Source organism: Dendrobates tinctorius, unplaced genomic scaffold (assembly GCF_039654945.1).
Source record: "Dendrobates tinctorius isolate UK_male_01 unplaced genomic scaffold, ASM3965494v1 ptg000404l, whole genome shotgun sequence".
Taxonomy (NCBI): domain Eukaryota; kingdom Metazoa; phylum Chordata; class Amphibia; order Anura; family Dendrobatidae; genus Dendrobates; species Dendrobates tinctorius.
In genome coordinates this window covers 1,746,476-1,765,707 of record NW_027362069.1, presented here as the reverse complement: position 1 = coordinate 1,765,707, position 19,232 = coordinate 1,746,476, and positions in this window count along the sequence as shown.

The following is a 19,232-nucleotide window of genomic DNA, read 5'->3' as shown; positions in this document are numbered from 1 at the left end:
GTTCAGAATGTGGGAAATGTTTTATCAGTAAATCAGATTGTGTTAAGCATCAGAAAATCCACACTGGAGAGAAGCCTTTTCCATGTTCAGAATGTGGGAAATGTTTTAAAAAAAAATCAAATTGTGTTAAGCATCAGAGAACTCACACAGGGGAGAAGCCTTTCTCATGTTTAGAATGTGGGAAATGTTTTAGCAGGAAATCAAATTGTTTTAATCACCATAGAACTCACACAGGGGAGAAGCCTTTTTCCTGTTCAGAATGTGGGAAATGTTTTAAGCAGAAATCAGAGCTTGTTATTCACCATAGAACTCACACAGGGGAGAAGCCTTTTTCATGTTCAGAATGTGGGAAATGTTTTAGCATTAAATCAGTTTATGTTAATCACCAGAGAACTCACACAGGGGAGAAGCCTTTTTCATGTTCAGAATGTGGGAAATATTTTAACAATAAATCAGTGTGTGTTAATCACCAGAGAACTCACACAGGGGAGAAGCCTTTTTCATGTTTAGAATGTGGGAAATGTTTTAGCAAGAAATCAAATTGTGTTAAGCACCAGAAAACTCACACAGCGGAGAAGCCTTTTTCCTGTTAAGAATGTGGGAAATGTTTTATCCAGAAAGCGCTTCATCACCATCAGAACAGTCACACAGAGGGAGAAGCCATTTTCATTTTCTTAGGCCGGGGTCACATTGCTTTATGGCAGTCCGTTAGATGGACTGCATTACACTGCAGCATAACAAGGTGTAATGCAGTCCGTTAACGCTGCCATTAACCCCCATTATCGGGCGCATCGCGACGCATGCCGTAAAGCCGCATGCCCTCGCGGTGTGCCATCATTCAGTGACTGAGCCTCGGACGCGGGCTGCAGTGTCTGAAGCTCCGTCACTGCTAGCACAGATGAATCACCTGCGCTAGTGGGTATAGCATAATGCGATTGCGTTATGCAATACAGTTAACGCAGCCCATCAAAACTACGCATTGAACGGGCTGGGTTAACGCAATATGAACCTGGCCTTAATGTGGAAAATATTTTACTTGGAAAACAACTGTTGATAAACATCAGAAACGTCACATAGGGGAGAAGCCTTTTTTATGTTCATAATGTTGGAATAGTTTTAACCAAAATTAAATCTTCTTAAATGGGTTGTCTCTTGTCATTCCTCATGTTTGCTGACAAAAGGATAAAACTAAACTTTATTAATTCGAAATGTAAAACTGTACCCATAATTCACCCCTGAAGGTTAGTCAGTAGGTGACTAATAGAAAAAACGTATATCCCACATCTCAGTATATAGGATGAGGTGACGTGTACACACTCACTCTCCAAGCCTCTCATTTCTACGGGTTTCATCATCCTCACCAAAGACGTCATCAGGAGATTATTTAATATTGACCTATATTCAAGTGAGACTAGACAAAAAAAAAACTAAAATCATGTATCATGTTATCCGAAACAGTCAGAAAACTAGACCCATATTGGCAGATCCCAGTCCTCAAACTATATACTGTGTAAGTTTATAAGCCACTCCAGTGTCAGGAATAGATAGTATGTCATTGGAAGCCGATTATGTTAATAACCCCTCTGAAAATTTTTGCATAAATGGCTTGGGAAGGGGAGGCAATATCTGTTATGTTTACAGGAAAAAGCCCAGAGGAAACTCTTCTTTACTAAACAAACTTATTTTGAACTTAATAACCAATCAAGTAATAGACTTGACTTGCTTTCAGTCTATTAGCTTTGGAGAATTCTCGGGTCTTAAAATTAATTGGGGTAAATTGGTAGGTATGTAGATAGTGGATAATATAACAGTACCCGTGTTGTTTGGTTTGCAAGTAGTACAAAAATGTAAGTATTTGGGCATTGTAATGAACCAAAATCCGATTAAAGACCTTGGAGACAATATATACCCCCTCGAGGGTATGATGAAAAAAAAAGTTTGAGATATGGTCTTGACTCCCCGTATCTGTAGTGGGCAGAATTGGATTAATTAAAATGATAATCCTCCCAAAGTGTTTACATATGTTGGAACATGCATCAATTAAGGTCCCCAAGAGTTTCTTCAAGAAAATGCATACCTTGATGGCAGCGTTTATATGGGGCTCATCTAGACCTAAAGTGAATATTGGTTCCCAGCAAAGGCCCAAAAGGCAGGGTGGATATGCGGTACCTGACCTTTTTTTGTATTATCTGGCTGGCCTACTATGATATTTAAAATATTGGTTGCTCCATGATAGACTCAATAATGCAGAGGCTCATCTCATTCATTTTCTCGGGGGGCACACACCATGGGCAGTATTGGAGGGTTCATACATACCACCTCAGGGTCTGCTGTTTGCACATAGTTTAGTAATGCAGGATTGGCAGGAAAGTAAACATACTTTAAAGTTTTCTGATCAGATCAGGGAGATTCAGATATGGGATAAGCCTGAATTTTTCCATCTCCATAATTTACTGGATCCAAATTTCTGGAAACAAAATGGTATAGCAACGCTCAATCAGATCTTTGAAAATCAAATTTTATTATCATTTGAACAATTTCATATAAAATTTGGAATCCTTCAAATAGAGTTTTATAGATATCTGCAGATGAGACATGCCATAAAGTACCAATTCCCACTTCCTAGAATGTGAATAGATATCCACTAATAGGAATATTTGTCAGCGTCGGGATTTTTCTCTAGTCACCAACCTCGGGTGGAGCTCAGGTGGAGCTTCTCTTACCTAGGAACCTAGGATTGGAGAAATAAAATGAGAGACACAGGTTGCTTGTCTATCAAGTAAATCTCCTTTATTAAAGGGACCAGGCTTGATCTTTTATAGCATACCAGAAGAGGAAATGAACAAATATGGACAATTCCGTAACATTGTGTAACAATTGGCAAAATACAGATAAGGTTATACAATAATTGGCAAGAAAGATAAGTTATATAATGATATGTCAACTATATCATTAGTAATGAGATATAATTTAATTGGAGGTGATGGGAACATGTGGGGTGTGATGGTGTGATATGTTATGTGGATATCATTTTTTGTATATTCCTATCTTTAACAATTCCAGTTATTTTCATAGTGTTTTTCTTATTACATTGTAAGTCTACAGCCTCACTGTATCTGTCTCTTGATGACCCCCTGTAGTCCATTAATCCTAAGGCCCGCCCCAACTTGTTTGACTACCCCTGGATAAGGAAGGGGGTGGGGGAAGAACAGCAGCTGGACAAGTCAGTTCCGGTGTGGACAGGATCGTGTACAGACAGCACTTCAGAGAGAAGGACCCATTTTATCCTCTGGTGCTAGAGTTTTGGAATCTCGTTTCCCTGGACATTTTATCCTGATACTGGACTGCATTCTTATTCTGGACTATCTTATCCTTTGTGGTGGACTGAATATGGACCTTTTCGTATTGTTATCTGAATAAAGGTCTTGGAATTGTTCACTCTTCGCTTGCTCAGTGGATTGTGTGATACCAGAGAAGGACCCAGTGACAACTGGTGGCAGCGGTGGGATCAGAGCAGAAGGAATGGAGGACAACGGCCCATCAACATCTGGAACCAGCACCGCAGAGTACAAGAACTGGACTGCGGTGAACCTACAAACAAAGGCCCGTGAACTGGGAGTCAGCTACAAGGGACTCTCCAAGGAGCATCTTGCAGGCTTTGGAAGGAGCTCGCCTGCAAGATGACGCTGAGGAAGGATCCCCACAGCATATGGAGGAAAGACTCCAGCCGGAGGTAAATACCCAAAAAAGTCAGTGGGTTGTGTGGTACGAGGAGGAGTTGGAAGTGCTGGGAGAAGAGGCTACGATAGAAGATAAGAGGAAGGCCATTCATAGAGCTCAAGAGAGGGCATTGCTGGAGAGGCAGCTCGCTGTGGAAGCAGCTAGAAGCTCCAGACAGACTGTAACCCCAGCACCCACCATGAGGGAACTCCCCAGAGTGTCCCGCAAAGACTTCAAGCCGTTTAATGAGGCTTCAGGTGACATTGAGGACTTCTTCCAGGACTTTGAGCATCAGTGTCGATTAATGGAAGTCCCGGAAAGGGAGCGAGTCCGACATCTGGTGGGGCTCTTAGAGGGTGGAGCTGCCGCAGCAATAGCTATAGAGCTATAGACCCTCAGTGGAACTGTGAGTATGCGTAGATTAAACAGACTATTTTAGAACATTATGCTGTGACCCCAGACACTTACAGGACCCAGTTCCGTACTTTAGCCTGTGATGAGGAAGTGTCCTTCAAGATGTATGCCCACAGACTCAAACAAATATGTCATCGCTGGCTGGAGGGAGAGGAGGCCTTAACTTGGGAGACCTTCCTCCAAGTCATCCTAAAAGAGCAGTTTTACTTCAAGTGCCCCGCTGAGATCCAGGAATGGGTGAATGAAAGGAGACCAGCCACTGTGGAGGAAGCTGAAGCTCTAGCTGATGAGGCTCTCACCATCAAGCCTCAGTGGAAAAAACTACTACTCAGTGAGAAAACCAGCCCCCCAACGCTGGCGGCCCCTGGTCCTTCGGCCTCCAATATTCACCATCCCACTAGACCATCAACTCATGGTGACCTTCGGGTGACTGTGCCTCGCATTACTCCCACTCCACCTTCGGGACTACGATGTGGAGGAAGAATCCTAGAGCGCAGATGTTATGGGTGTGGGCAACCTGGACATTTGCAGTCGGGCTGTCCCTCCAGGATTCGGAGGGAGCCCCACCTCATCCAGTGCATCTTGTACATTCCACCACACCTGAGGAAGAGCTACCACCACCCCCACCAGAGTGGACCACCGACCACGCCACCATAGATACCCCTCCTGGAGTGTACGGACTCCGGCCTCTGTCCTTTAGCTACTCAGAGCAATGGCAATGCCACCTGCAGGATGTCTTTATTGAAGGATACAAAGTGTCAGGATTTAGAGACACGGGGGCATTCTTGACTATCACTGACCCCCGTGTGGTTTGACCCGAGGCAATTTACCAGGGTCCGGGAATTCCCATTGTCCTGGCGGGGGGTGCCCGTAAATATATACAGCGAGCTTCTGTGCATTTGGATTATGGTTGTGGAGAAAAACTGTGTTGGATTGAAGTTATGGGAGGACTTCCTGCAGATATCCTCCTTGGGAAAGACATTGAGGAGTTACAGTGCCAATTTGTGGGAGCAGTCACCCGACTACTGGCCCTTCAAGCACTACATCATCCGGACCCCACCGGGCAGAGTCGGTAAGCAATACTTTCGCTGCTACTACATTGGGAAAGTCTTGGGACAGAGAGGAGTTTAGGAGAGAAATAGAGGGTGACACTACCTTAGCAGCCCTTAGGCAAAAGGCAGAAACTGGGCACCTGGGAGATAATGGGGATGGCTTCACTCGAGAAAACAGACTGTATTATCGTGTAACAAAGGGCAGTGACCAGGGCAACCCTGACACAACGACCAGGCAACTCATTGTCCCTCAGAAGTACAGGGCACAGCTACTTCAACTGGCCCATGACATCCCCTTGGCTGGGCATCAAGGGAGAAAAAGGACTGAAAAGAGACTCACCCAAACTTTTTACTGGCCGGGCGTCTCGCAGTCGGTAGCCCATTATTGCCGCACCTGCGATGTGTGCCAGCGAATGCAGCATCCAGGAGCTCGACATAAGGTACCCCTGCAATCCCTCCCAATTTGTGACCACGTTAGACTTGAGCAAGGGGTACTGGCAGATACCCCTAACGGAGGACGCTCGGGAGCGCTCAGCCTTCATTACTCCATTTGGGCTTTATGAGTTCCTGGGAATGCCCTTTGGGATGAAAACTGCCCCCGCTACTTTCCAGAGACTGGTGGATCGACTTACTACAATGTCAGGACTTTGCCTGTGCTTACTTAGACGACATTGCCATTTTTAGCACAACCTGGGAGTAACATCTTAAACACTTGGGCATAGTGCTGGACTGTATCCTTACTGCAGGACTGACCATTTGCCCTGATAAGTGCCAAATAGGGATGGCTGAGGTGCAGTACCTCGGACATAGAGTAGGGGGTGGGACACTAAGGCCTGAGCCTGCCAAGGTGGAAGCCATTAGCAACTGGAGTAGACCCCAGACTAAAAAGCAGGTACTTGCATTTTTAGGAACTGCTGGTTACTATCGCAAATTTGTTTCTAACTTCAGCACCTTGGCCAAGCCCCTAACCGACCTGACCCGCAAGAACATGCCTAGGAATGTGACGTGGACGACGGCATGCGAGGATGCCTTTTCAGCATTAAAGACTGCCCTCGTCACTGCTCCTGTCTTGGCTGCCCTGGATTATAAACGCAGGTTCCTCGTGCAGACAGATGCATCCACCTTTGGGATTGGGGCAGTACTTAGCCAAGTGAATGCTGCCGGAGAAGAACATCCTGTTGCTTTTGCCAGTCGGAAACTACTGGATCGGGAAGTTGCCTATGCCACTATTGAAAAGGAGTGCCTTGCCATCGTATGGGCGCTAAAAAAATTGCAGCCCTACTTGTACGGCAGAGACTTTACAATTGTTACAGACCACAACCCCCTCACATGGCTGAATCGCGTATCAGGGGACAATGGAAGATTGCTGCGGTGGAGCTTGTCCTTACAACCCTACAGCTTCTCCATCCAATACAAGCGGGGAAGCCAACACCAGAACGCCGATGGTCTGTCTCGACAAGAAGAACCATAGGCTCCCCAGGCCAACGTACCCCTTCCACTGTACAAGGAACTATAAATAACGGAGCAATGTGGATTAAAGTGAGCAGGCCAGAGGTCTGTGTAGACTTCATGGCGTGCTCACTTATTATGGGGGGGAGAGGTTATGATGGTGTGATATGTTATGTGGATATCATTTTTTGTATATTCCTATTTTTAACAGTTCCATATTCAGTCTGTGATCTATTAGTATACCCAAGTCTTTTTCACATGTGCTGTTGCTTAGCTCTATTCCTCCCATTCTGTATATGCTTTTTTCATTTTTATTGCCCAGATGTAGTACTTTGCATTTTTCCCTGTTAAAAACCATTCTGTTAGTTGCTGCCCACTGCTCCAGTTTATTTATATCTTTTTGAATCCTCTCTTTCTCTTCTCTAGTATTAGCTATCCCACCTAGCTTTGTGTCATCAGCAGAGCGATCAGGAGAGCGGGAGTTCAGCGAGATGATCCTTAGTTCATGTGGTTTTGGCTAGTGGGTGGCGCTCATAGCATTCCGGCAGTGACAAGCATAGAGGTCTGCTGGAGATCACTGGTTGTCATGCCAACCCGTCGGTGACCCATGATCATGTGAAGGGGTCACCGATGGGCGGGATTTCCGATGCGCTTGCTGGAAGTGCACATTAAATGCTGCTGTCAGAGGCTGATAGGGGCAAATGGCAGCTGTTCAATACAGCTGACATGTGCCGGAAAGGATGTGAGCTCACCGCCGGAGCCCACATCAAAGGGAGGAAGTACATTTACGCCCGATGTCAGAAAGGGGTTAAAGGGGATTGTCTTTACAGAGACAGAAGTGGTAATCAATCATGTATACGTACAAATAATTACAGAAATACACAACTTCTAATGATAGTTGCTGCCCACTGCTCCAGTTTATTTATATCTTTTTGAATCCTCTCTCTTTTCTAGTATTAGCTATCCCTCCTAGCTTTGTGTCATCAGCAAATTTAATCAGTTTACCCTCAATTCCTTCATCTAAATCGTTGATAAAGGTGTTGAACAATACAGGGCCCAGGACAGAGCCCTGTGGTACCCCACTTGAGGCATTCTTCCAACTGGCTGTGCAGCCATTTACGACCACTCTTTGGGTCCGATCACTAAGCCAGTTATGAATCCACCTAACAGTTGCCTTGTCCATTCCATACTTAGTCATTTTTTCAATAAGGATTGTATGAGATACTTTGTCAAATGCTTTGCTGAAGTCAAGATATACTATACAGCATTTCCTTGATCCACCCAATCAGTGATTCCGTCATAGAAGGAAATTAAGTTAGTCTGACATGACTAATTAGTTACAAACCCATGCTGACTCTGTTTAATCACTTCATTCTTATCCAGGTACTGACATACATGTTATTTAATAATTTGTTCAAAGATCTTTCCTGGTATAGAAGTCAGACTCACCGGCCTATAGTTGCCTGGGTCCACCTTCTTCCCCTTTTTGAAGATAGGAACAACATTTGCTCTTCTCCAGTCTTCTGGGACTTCTCCTGTTCTCCAAGAATTTTCAAAGAATATGGAGAGGGGTTCAAAAATTTCTTCTGCTATCTCCTTCAGTACTCTGGGGTGTAATTCATCTGGACCTGGAGACTTGAATTCATTTAGGTTAGCTAAGTGTTTCTGCACTATCTTTCTGTTTATAGACATCCTGGATTCTTCTATTTTCCCTTAATAGGACAGTGAAGAACAGTTGATGTTACATTTCCTTTCTGAGAGAAAACAGATGCAAAAGAGGAATTTAAAAGTTCGGCCTTCTCAACATCCTGTCTTACCATTTCATCATTTTCATCCTGTAAAAATCCTATAGCATCTTTGACTTTTCTTTTACTTTTGACATATCCCCAAAATCCTTTATTATTGCTTTTGACATCTCTTGCAAGCCTCAATTCATTGTCAGCTTTAGATAATCTGATTTGTGCCCTGCAGGTTCTGCAGACATCATTATATTCTTCTTTAGATATGCCTCCCTCTTTCCATTTTATAAACATTTCTTTCTTCCATTTTAGCATGTGCTTAAGTTCTGTGTTCATCCATTCTGGTTTCCTTAAATGCTTCCTATTCTTCCCTCTTTTCGGAATTGTTAACAATTGTGCTTTGAGAATTTCATTTTTCAAGATTTCCCATCCTTCCTGGACATTTTTGTCTTTAAGGATATCCAGCCATTGGATCCCTCCAATTCTCTTTCAGAATCCCTTAAAATCTGCCTTTCTGAAATCTAACCTTGACGTCTGAGTCTTCACAGGTCTTCCTCCTCTAGTTATCCAAAATTCTAAAATAGCATGGTTGCTACCTCCTAGGGTCCCAGCCACTTTTACCTCCTCAACCATTTCCTCCCTGTTTATAAGGATTAGATCCAAGGTAGCAGTTCCCCTTGTTTTCTCCCCTACCTTTTGGAAGATAAAGTTGTCAGCAAGAGAGGATAAGAATTTCCTTGACCTGTTAGTTTTGCCTGAGAGAGATTCCCAACAAATGTCTGGATAGTTGAAATCTCCCATGACAACTATGTCATATTTTTTGGAGAACTTGGCCATTTGATGCATAAAGAGTTCATCCATATCTTCATCTTGCACAGGCGGCCTGTAGTAAATGCCTACAATGGTGTCCTTTCCATTGTTCTGTCCTTGTATTCTTACCCAAACAGTTTCCACAGAACTCCCAGTCTCTGAAGCTTCAATCTCTGTGCAGATATACGCATTTCTAACATAAAATGCGACACCCCCTCCTCATTTATCAAGCCTGTTTCTTGCAAATAAGTTGTATCCTTCTAGTCTTGTATTCCAATCATGTGTATCGTCCCACCAAGTTTCAGTGATTCCAATGACATCATATTTCTTTTTCTGTGTTAGTAGTTCCAATTCTCCTTGTTTGTTGCCCATGCTTTGTGCTTTAGTATAGAAACATTTTAGTTTGTGATTGTTTTCTCTTTCTCCAATATTTTTATTATTTAGATTCTTTTGTCCTTTCCACTTCTAATAGCAGAGTTCTCAATAGCATTTGTCAGGTGTATGGCTTTTTCTGGTCTTTTGCTTCCCTTCCCATGTTGTCTTGTGTATAATATGTTAATATATGGCGAATACATATTTATTGTAATACATACATGTTTTAATATATTAATATGTATTTATTTTATATATTTATTCATCAGTAAGTGTTAGTCATTTAAAATCCATAATGCATGTAATCTTCATTGTTGTAGTTCTTTATAAAGTTCTTGTCTTTGTCTTTGTTCAGACCAGTGGTTTTCCACAATGCATACAATCAGCCAAGTGTACTGAAATTTGCTTGTTGCAGAATATACATTCACGCTGAACAGTGGTTATGAAGGAAGTCATCACCTCCCCTGCTGCGCTGTGTTACGGCGGCCTCCACTTTACTCACACCACTCCTCGCCCTGGCAACAGACACGGTGGAGGAGTGGGTCTTCTCCTTTCTTCCAACTGCACTTTCAACCCAATCCCACTTCTTCCCTCCCTAATCCTCCCCTCTTTTGAAGTCCACTCTGTCCGCATCTACTCTCCCTCCAACCTCTAAGTGGCCGTCATATACCGACCTCAAGGCCCGACCACTGCCTTCATTGACCAATTCTCTACCTGGCTTCATTTTCTTTCAACTGACACCCCCACTATCATCATGGGTGACTTCAACATCCCCACTGATACCCTTCAGACAGAAGCCTCCAAACTCCTGTCCCATACTTCATCCTTTGGACTTACTCAGTGGTCCTCCTCAGCCACCCACACAGATGGACACACATTAGACCTGGTCTTCACCCGTCTCTGCTCTCTTTCTAACTTCACCAACTCCCCTCTCCCTCTATCTGACCATCATCTACTCACTTTCTCATCCCTGTCCTCTTCACCTGGCACCCATGTCCAGCAACATGCACACCCCCGCAGAAACCTTGCACACCTAGACACCCACGCGCTCTCTGACTCTATTCTACTGCTGGCATCCATATCCTCACTCCATGACACAGACGGTGCCACTGCTTTCTACAATGCCACTCTCGCATCAGCTATTGACACGGTTGCCCCTCTAGTTCATGGCAGAATGCGACGTATCAACAGACAAACCTGGCACAATAACACCACTAAAAAGCTCCGGCAAGTGTCCAGGCTTGCAGAGCAGCGCTGGAAGAAAACAAATTTGCAAGATGACTTCACCACATTCAAACAGGCAACACTCGATTTCAAATCTGCCCTCACCTCTGCTAAACAGTCCTACTGCACAACCCTTGTATCTTCCCTATCTTACAACCCAAAACAGTTATTCAAAACTTTGAACTCCCTCCTCTGCCCACCACTGCCTCCTCCAACCTCCCTCATCTCTGCCGAGGACTTTGCCACACACTTCAAAAACAAGATTGACCAAACAAGGCAAGTCTTCATCACTCAACCACCACAACCCCCTTTGTATACCAGACCAATGCCCAAACCCCATAACCTCACTCTCCAACATCACTGAAGGGGAGCTTAATCGCCTCTTCTCCAAATCGCACCTCACAACCTGTGCACTTGACCCCATCCCATCCCACCTCCTCCCCAACCTCACCACCACACTTATCCCATTCCTAACCCACCTCTTCAACCTATCACTAATGTCCGGTACCTTCCCTTCTGCTTTCAAGCATGCCACAATCACACCTATCCTTAAAAAGCCAACCCTCGACCCAACCGCTATGTCCAGCTATCGCCCAATATCATTGCTTCCATTCGCTTCCAAACTCCTGGAACAGCACGTCCACGCCGAACTTTCCTCCCACCTATCATCTAACTTGCTCTTTGACAATCTACAATCTGGTTTCCGCCCCCATCACTCCACTGAGACAGCCCTGACCAAAATTACTAACGACCTACTTACAGCCAAATCAAATGGACAATACTCTATACTCCTGCTTCTAGACTTGTCCTCTGCATTTGACACAGTTGACCACTGCCTCCTACTACAGATCCTCTCTTCCTTCGGCATCAAAGGCCTTGCCCTATCCTGGATTTCCTCATACTTTTCCAACCGCACATTCAGCGTCTCCCACTCCCACACCACCTCCTCATCCCACCCTCTCTCTGTTGGAGTCCCCCAAGGCTCTGTTTTAGGACCCCTACTCTTCTCAATCTATACACTTGGTCTGGGGCAACTCATAAAGTCCCACGGATTCCACTACCACCTTTATGCTGATGACACTCTACCTCTCTGGCCCAGACATCACCTCTCTGCTGTCCAGAATCCCAGAGTGTCTATCAGCCATATCCTCCTTCTTCTCCTCTTGCTTCCTCAAACTCAATGTAGACAAATCTGAACTCATCATCTTTCCTCCATCTCACAGATCTTCCTTACCCGACCTAGCTATAACAATTAATGACATCACACTTTCCCCAGTACCAGAAGTCCGCTGCCTCGGAGTAACCTTTGACTCTGCCCTGTCCTTCAAACCGCACATCCAAGCTCTTTCTACCTCCTGTCGCCTCCAGCTCAAAAATATTTCCAGAATCCGTCCTTTGCTCAACCCTCAATTTACTAAAATGCTTGTGCATGCCCTCATCATCTCTCGTCTCGACTACTGCAACATCCTTTTCTGTGGTCTCCCTGCTAACACCCTCGCACCTCTCCAGTCCATCCTTAACTCTGCAGCCCGACTAATTCATCTCTCTCCTCGCTACTCCTCGCTTCTCCCCTCTGCAAATCTCTTCACTTGCTACAATTCCCTCAGCGTATCCAGTTCAAATTACTAATACTGACCTACAAGGCCTTCTATAACCTGTCTCCCCCTATGTCTCTGAACTAATCTCCCGATACCTTCCCTCACGTAATCTCCGGTCCTCCCAAGACCTCCTTCTCTCCACACTTATTTGCTCCTCACCCAACCGCCTCTGTTATGAATGAGTCACCGTAGGCGGCAAAAACAAAAATACTAGCTAAGTCCAGAAAACCAGAGAAGTTGGCAGCTATCGGATTGCAGACCCCTGAACCTAACAACAACTAGCAGTAGCCGTGGGGGATTCCTACGGTGCCCTAGACCCCCTCGATCACAGCCGGAGAACTACATAGCCTAAAGACAGAAAGGGAAATCTAAACTGCCCCAGAGCAGACCCCAAAGCAATAGGCAGCCCCCAACATATAATGACGGTGAAGCAAGATGAAAAAATACTCACACAGATATAAAGATAGGCTGAGCAAATGATGGGGCCCAAGCTAACTAAATAGGACAGAATAGAAAAGCTGCTGTCTGCAATCCGCCAAAACCCTCTCAAAAACAAGAGCCAACAGACTGGTAGGGAAAAAAGCCCTGAAGATGCTAGGCTTCAAAAAGACTATATCAGTACTCAGGTATTATCTGAAGACAGAGCAAAAAGGAATTCAGCTCACCCAGCAGGGAAAGGCAGAAATCCAGAAAAACAAGGCAAAACAAAACCAAAACACAAATGCAAAAAGCAGAGCAGAAAACTTAGCTTTTGAGGAGCAGGAATCAGACTGGTCTCCAAGAATCCCTCAGAGTAATCACCCGCAAAGCAGAAGGGCGTCGGCTGCCTTATATCCAGTCAGCAATCCCAGTCACCCAGTCATCATCATTCTGCTCAGGTGCTTTGTAATCAGCCTCACTACCTTCCTTCACCAGAAGAGGGAGTTCATCAGACCTCAATGGTGAAGGGGAAAATGAACTCACAACACGCCTCCAAGACTTCTCCCGAATAGCCCCTATTCTTTGGAATTCTTTGCCCCAACAAGTCCGACTATCAACCACTTTTGGATCCTTCAGACGGAACCTGAAAACCCACCTCTTCAAGAAAACCTACAGCCTACAATGACCCTGCTACCTCCTCTCTCACCACTACTGGTGATATCATCTCAACCAACACCGGAACTGCTGCAACCCCCCAACCTACTGTCTCCTTCCCCACCATCCTGTAGCATGTAAGCCCGAAAGGGCAGGGTCCTCTCTCCCCTCTGTATCAGTCTGTCATTGTTAGTTTGTTTACTGTAAGTGATATCTGTAATTTGTATGTAACCCCTTCTCATGTACAGCACCATGGAACCAATGACGCTATATAAATAATAATAATAATAATCACTTGAGTTTGCTTGATATCTGAATCAGTATCAATTTTATTACTACGTTTACCTGGAAAACATTTACAATTAGAGCCAAGAATTTTCTTTATGAGTAAAACAAATAATCTTATCATCACTGCAATAACCAATATCACAAAAACTGCTTGAATTAGGAAATGAATTATTCCTGATATCCATCCGCCTATTCCTTTAAACAAATTCAAAGGATTTAACCATGCGAGCCGTTCAGGGAGGGGCAGGTCCTCCAAGGAATTAACCGTCCCTATTCCTTCCTTTATCAGCCTAGCTTGTTCTATGTCATGAGTGACTCTCATCAGTCCGGATGGATCTATATAGTGACAGCAGGCGGGTCCCACTACCTGACAGAATCCCCCTTGAGATGCTGTAAGATAGTCGAGCACCATAGAGTGTTGGTTGGTTATGACAATGAGCTGTCTCATATAAGCAGATCCTACATTAATGGCATCAAATAAATACTCAGTCACATTATCAAAAATATCACCCAATTCTTCTATCATCTGAGCATTTCTTATAGTTCTGAACATAACTCCCAAAGGACCAGTGAGAACCATCCCAGTCTTAAGATACCATGGGGTGTGCATTAAATGCTTGGGTGGCTGGGGAGAGGGTGCACTACGCTTTGCTATCATGTGACCAGGGACATTTTTATAAGGGAAGTCATTCTCATTCCATACCCAGGTGGCCGGCTCTAACCTGGCCAGTGTACATGCACCTTCAGCTCCTTTAGGAATCCACCTATACACATTGCTCCCACAGACTATATAAACCCCCTTTGGTAATTCAAACTGAAATTCATTGAGGAAAGCTATTGCTATTGAAACCAACCGGGTGGTGGCAGTGTAAAGACACCAAGAGTTGTCTAAATCTGTAGTGACTGCCCTATAATATCGTAATGGCTGACATTCTGGGTCTGTATTAAGGCTTATGGACATCTCAGCTGCCCCATCTCCATACTGACCTTCTCCGGTTTCCTCATCTACATGAACCGCCTCTCTTGCTGTACATTGTGCTGTATTACCATAAAGGAAGAAATTATTCCTTGTCCAATTAGTATCATGTAGGAATCGTTCTAAACACACTTGGTCACTACAAATTTGCTTATCTCCCAGGGAAAAAGGAGTTTTTACCACAAAACTAAGCTTTACCTCCTGATCGGGCACCTTTCCTATATAATTTTTATCAGTAGCCTTGTTTCCACAGTTTCCATCATATTCCTTAAATTCAAACAAATTGATTGGTCGCTTATTTACAGGTTCCTGTTTTCTGGTAAGATTGATTTGAAACCACGGCTGCTTTGTCCAACCTGTAATAGGCAAGGCAGCAGAAGTTTGACTCTGCTGCTCAGCCAGATCGAGGGCCCGCATTTCCCAACACTTTCCTCTGAACAACTCTGTCAATGGAGTTACAAAATATGGCATAGTCTTTGCAGCAATGGGGGCATGTGAACAAATCCAGCAATTTGATAAATTTCGGACTTGTGCAATATAGTCATGGTACTGGACAAATTTATTAGCCCACAGTTTTGACACCTCACTATCCCATAATTCAAAGACATCAATATCTTTTTTACATTGAATAGATACAATCACAGCAAGAAGCAAGAATGGATAGTATGGGTCGCCCTCCCAGGGCTGTGGGATACTCGGTACCGGGCTGGTCCTTCAGAGGGAAATGTCACAGCAGCGGTGACCCGGTCCGTGGCCCTGGGCGTCCATGTAAAAGGGGATTGAGTGATGGGAATAAAGTTTATGAATGATTCGTGATGCCACCTGTGGCGTTTGGCAAAGGAGGTGTTAAGCTGACGCTGCAGACATCCTCTGGGACAGATGGTGGGGTGCAGCAGTGATGTTATAGCCCTCCACAGGCAGGGCCGTTGGTCCCAGGGCAGTGTAGATAGGTGTTGGGGACGAGGGTGCAGTGTCAGGCACAGAGATGTAGCAGTGCCGGAGAGTTTGTAGGAAGAAGGCAAGGACACAACAGGGTGCAGTTTCTTTACCTTTACTTGGCAAATGCAGTCCAGGGTCCCAATTACAGATGGCACAGGAGCAGGCTAGCCTGGAAGCAACTCAGGAATGTCTCTCTCAGATGGGTTGTGTAGTCTCCTTCCTAGCGCTTAGTTGAGGTACATGCAGCACTGTGTAACACTGAAGTTCCTCCTTATTATCTTCTTTTAGAACTACCTCGTATGTCAGACAACTGTAGCCCTCTATCTCTCTTGGCTCACCTGTCGCTGTGGTGCCTCCGAGTTTTAGGTGGGAATAGAGCATTTACAGCTTCCTACTCCTCTGTTTTCTGTTGCAGGACCTTCAGTATCCATACAACCGTGGAGACCAGGCTCCAGATCATGCGCTATCACTGGGAGGGAGCTCTTTATCCTCAGCTCAACCTCCAGCTTCTCTCCACATGTCTACACTCGTTGCCCTCCTCACACTAACTGCTCATTTCCCTTCCTGGCCCTCAGAGAGCACTCCTCCCCCAATTCTGGTTCAGAGCTCCCTCTGCTGGCCTGGAATGGGAACTGTGTTGCATGACCTAGTTAACTGCTAGAGAGACCCTTCATTGCTTCCAAGCCTGACATCACCCTCCCTGGAGGAAGGCAATGCCAGTGTGGCAACCATACTCCTGGGGGCGCCACAAGTATTTCCCAAATTCCATTCTTTTTAGTTCCTGTGGAACTTCTTGCAGTGAGATGTGTGAATCCAGGTGGACTTTCCTTCCAGCTTAACAGAGGTAGGCGTGGTCAGCTGGACTTGGTAGGGTCCTTCAAAGCGAGGATCCAGACTTTTCCTTAGGTGCTTTCATGTTACCACCCAGTCTCCAGGCTTAAGGTCATACGAGCCTGACAAGGAGGACGGATCTGGAAGGGAACTGAAAACACGCGTATGAATTTGCTGCAACACCTGTTGTAATGCGCCCACATAGGCCGTCATATTTGAATGAGAGGCCTGCATCTGCTGGGGAAAGTACAATCCTGTCTTGGGAGGGCTCCCAAACAACACTTCATATGGACTCAAATTTGTCTTTCTGTTGGGAGTTACCCTAACAGTGAACAATGCAATGGGAAGACACTCAGTCCATGGTTTACCTGTTTCTGCCATTGCTTTTTGAATTTTCAATTTCAGTGTACCATTTAACCCTTCCACCCTACCACTGCTCTGAGGATGATAGGGAGTGTGAAATGATTGTTCCATCCCTAACGCTCGGGTGATTCCTTGGCACACCTGTGACGTGAAATGACTACTTCGATCACTTTCAATTACCTCTGGTACTCCAAATCTGCAAACAACTTCTCAAAGTAGCATTTTAACCACAGTGCGTGCATTTGCATGAGCACAGGGCCATGCCTCTGGCCAGTTGGAGAAAAGGTCCACACACATCAGCACATACTTATAGTTGCCTACTCTTGGAAGCCGAATGAAATCAATCTGCAGTCACTCAAAAGGGTACAATGGCCTCGGGGTGCCCTTTGGTGGCACCTTCACTGATTTTCCTACATTATGGCATGCACAGATTACACATCCCTGTATGAATTTTGCAGCAGCATAATGGAACCCTGGTGCGACCCAACTTGCTTTTACCTGGCTTACTATTCCATCCTTGGATTGGTGTGTTAATCCGTGGCAGAGGGAGCACACCATAGGGAACAGCGCCCTAGGCAAGCAATACCTACCGTCCGCTCTCCACAATCCAGCTTCTTCCTTCGCACCTGCGTGCCTTTGCCATTCTTCCTTTTCTGGTGCAGAGGCCTGTTCTTGCAGGCTCTGGAGTAAATGAAGATCCACCTCCCTCGACACCGGGACCATATAGGACCATAAACATGGCATATGCCAAATGCATAGCGGCTATCTGTGAAGATATTTGCTGTCAAATGTTCAGCGATTACACACGCCTGAGCGAGCGCTTTAACTCAGCCTCCTGCACAGACATTTCGGCTGGCAGTGCTTCACTCTTCACCACCTCATGCTGATCTACAATGGCATACCCTGTGTGAGGTACACCATTTTGGTAAAACCGTGATCCGTCCACATACAACTCTAAATCTGCATTAGAAATTGGTGTCTCTTGCACATTGGCAAGTGGTTGTGTCTCTGCCTCCATGAGCTCAAAGCAATCATGCTGAGCTTCAATTAATTCTGAATTATCAGTGTCTGGTAACACAGTAGCGGGGTTCAGAACTGTACACCTTTTTATAGTCACATTTGGAGGTGTAAGCAGAGCCACTTCGTACTTTGTTAACCTGTTCATGGACAAATGTTTTGTCCTTGCCTGGAGCAGCAGCTCCTGCACAGAGTGTGGTACTAGAATTTCCAAAGGATTGTCCAGCACCAAGTCTGCAACTTTTTCCTTCAGTATTGCACAAGCAGCGACTGCTCTGATGCATGTTGGTGCTCCTTGTGCCACTGTGTCAAGTTTGGCTGAATAGTATCCTAGGGGCGATGTTTCCCTCCATGGAAAGGCAGGTCATAATTTGGAATTCCAAGGGCGGGTGCAGAGACAATGGCCTCCTTTAGGTCTCTGAACCCCTATTTGGCTTCCGGGGTCAGCTGGTATGGCTGCCCCTTATTGCATGCAGATAGCACATCAAAGAGAGGCGGCATCATTTGTGATGCAGCAGGAACCCACTCTCTGCAGTAACCAATCAATCCCAAGAATGTTCTCAGTGTAGTATCCGAAGTGGGCTCAATGGCTTGGCTTATGGCCTGCTTCCTTTGTGGTGTTATGTGTTTTAATTGAGATGAGATGCAATGTCCCAAGAAAATGACCTTTTCCTTTGCTACCTGTAATTTGTCCTTTGACACCTTGCATCCTTCATGATATAAAAATATCAGTAATGAAGCAGTTTCCTTTAGACACACCTGTCTATCTGGGGTACAAAGAAGTAAATCATCCACATACTGTAACAGCTGCACATCTTCCCTTTCAGGGTGCCAAGAAAGGAGGATTCCAGCCATTGCCTCAGAGGACACAGAGGGGGAAGTAGCTTCCCCTAAGGCAACCGTGTCCAACAGTACTGCTTGCCAGCATGTGTAAAAGCAAACAGCAGTTGGCTCTCCTCATCAATTGGCACCGAGAAGAAGGCATTGCTGGGATCAATAACAGGTATATTTACCATGACAGGCACTGGTTTCTGCTGTTTTTTTACTTTGCGATTATTAATTTGGGCTTCTATCCCCCGGAATACGGGAAGAGAATTTTCCACTGTGGCAAATACACATTCAGGTCTTACTTTCATTACTTCAGCTCTCAGGTCTTCTCTTAATCCTGTTAGGAACATGTTTTTTAGAAACCTAGCTTCCCTAGGATTTTTCAGGTCATAGTCATGGTCTGTGAACACTGCTGCACACCTGGCATGGAATTTGTCAATAGGCTCATCTGATTCCTGAAATACTTCAGGTAACCCTGAAGTCAACTCTTCTGTTAGCTTCTTGGCTACTACGTGTAACCTTGCTATGAATTGTCGCC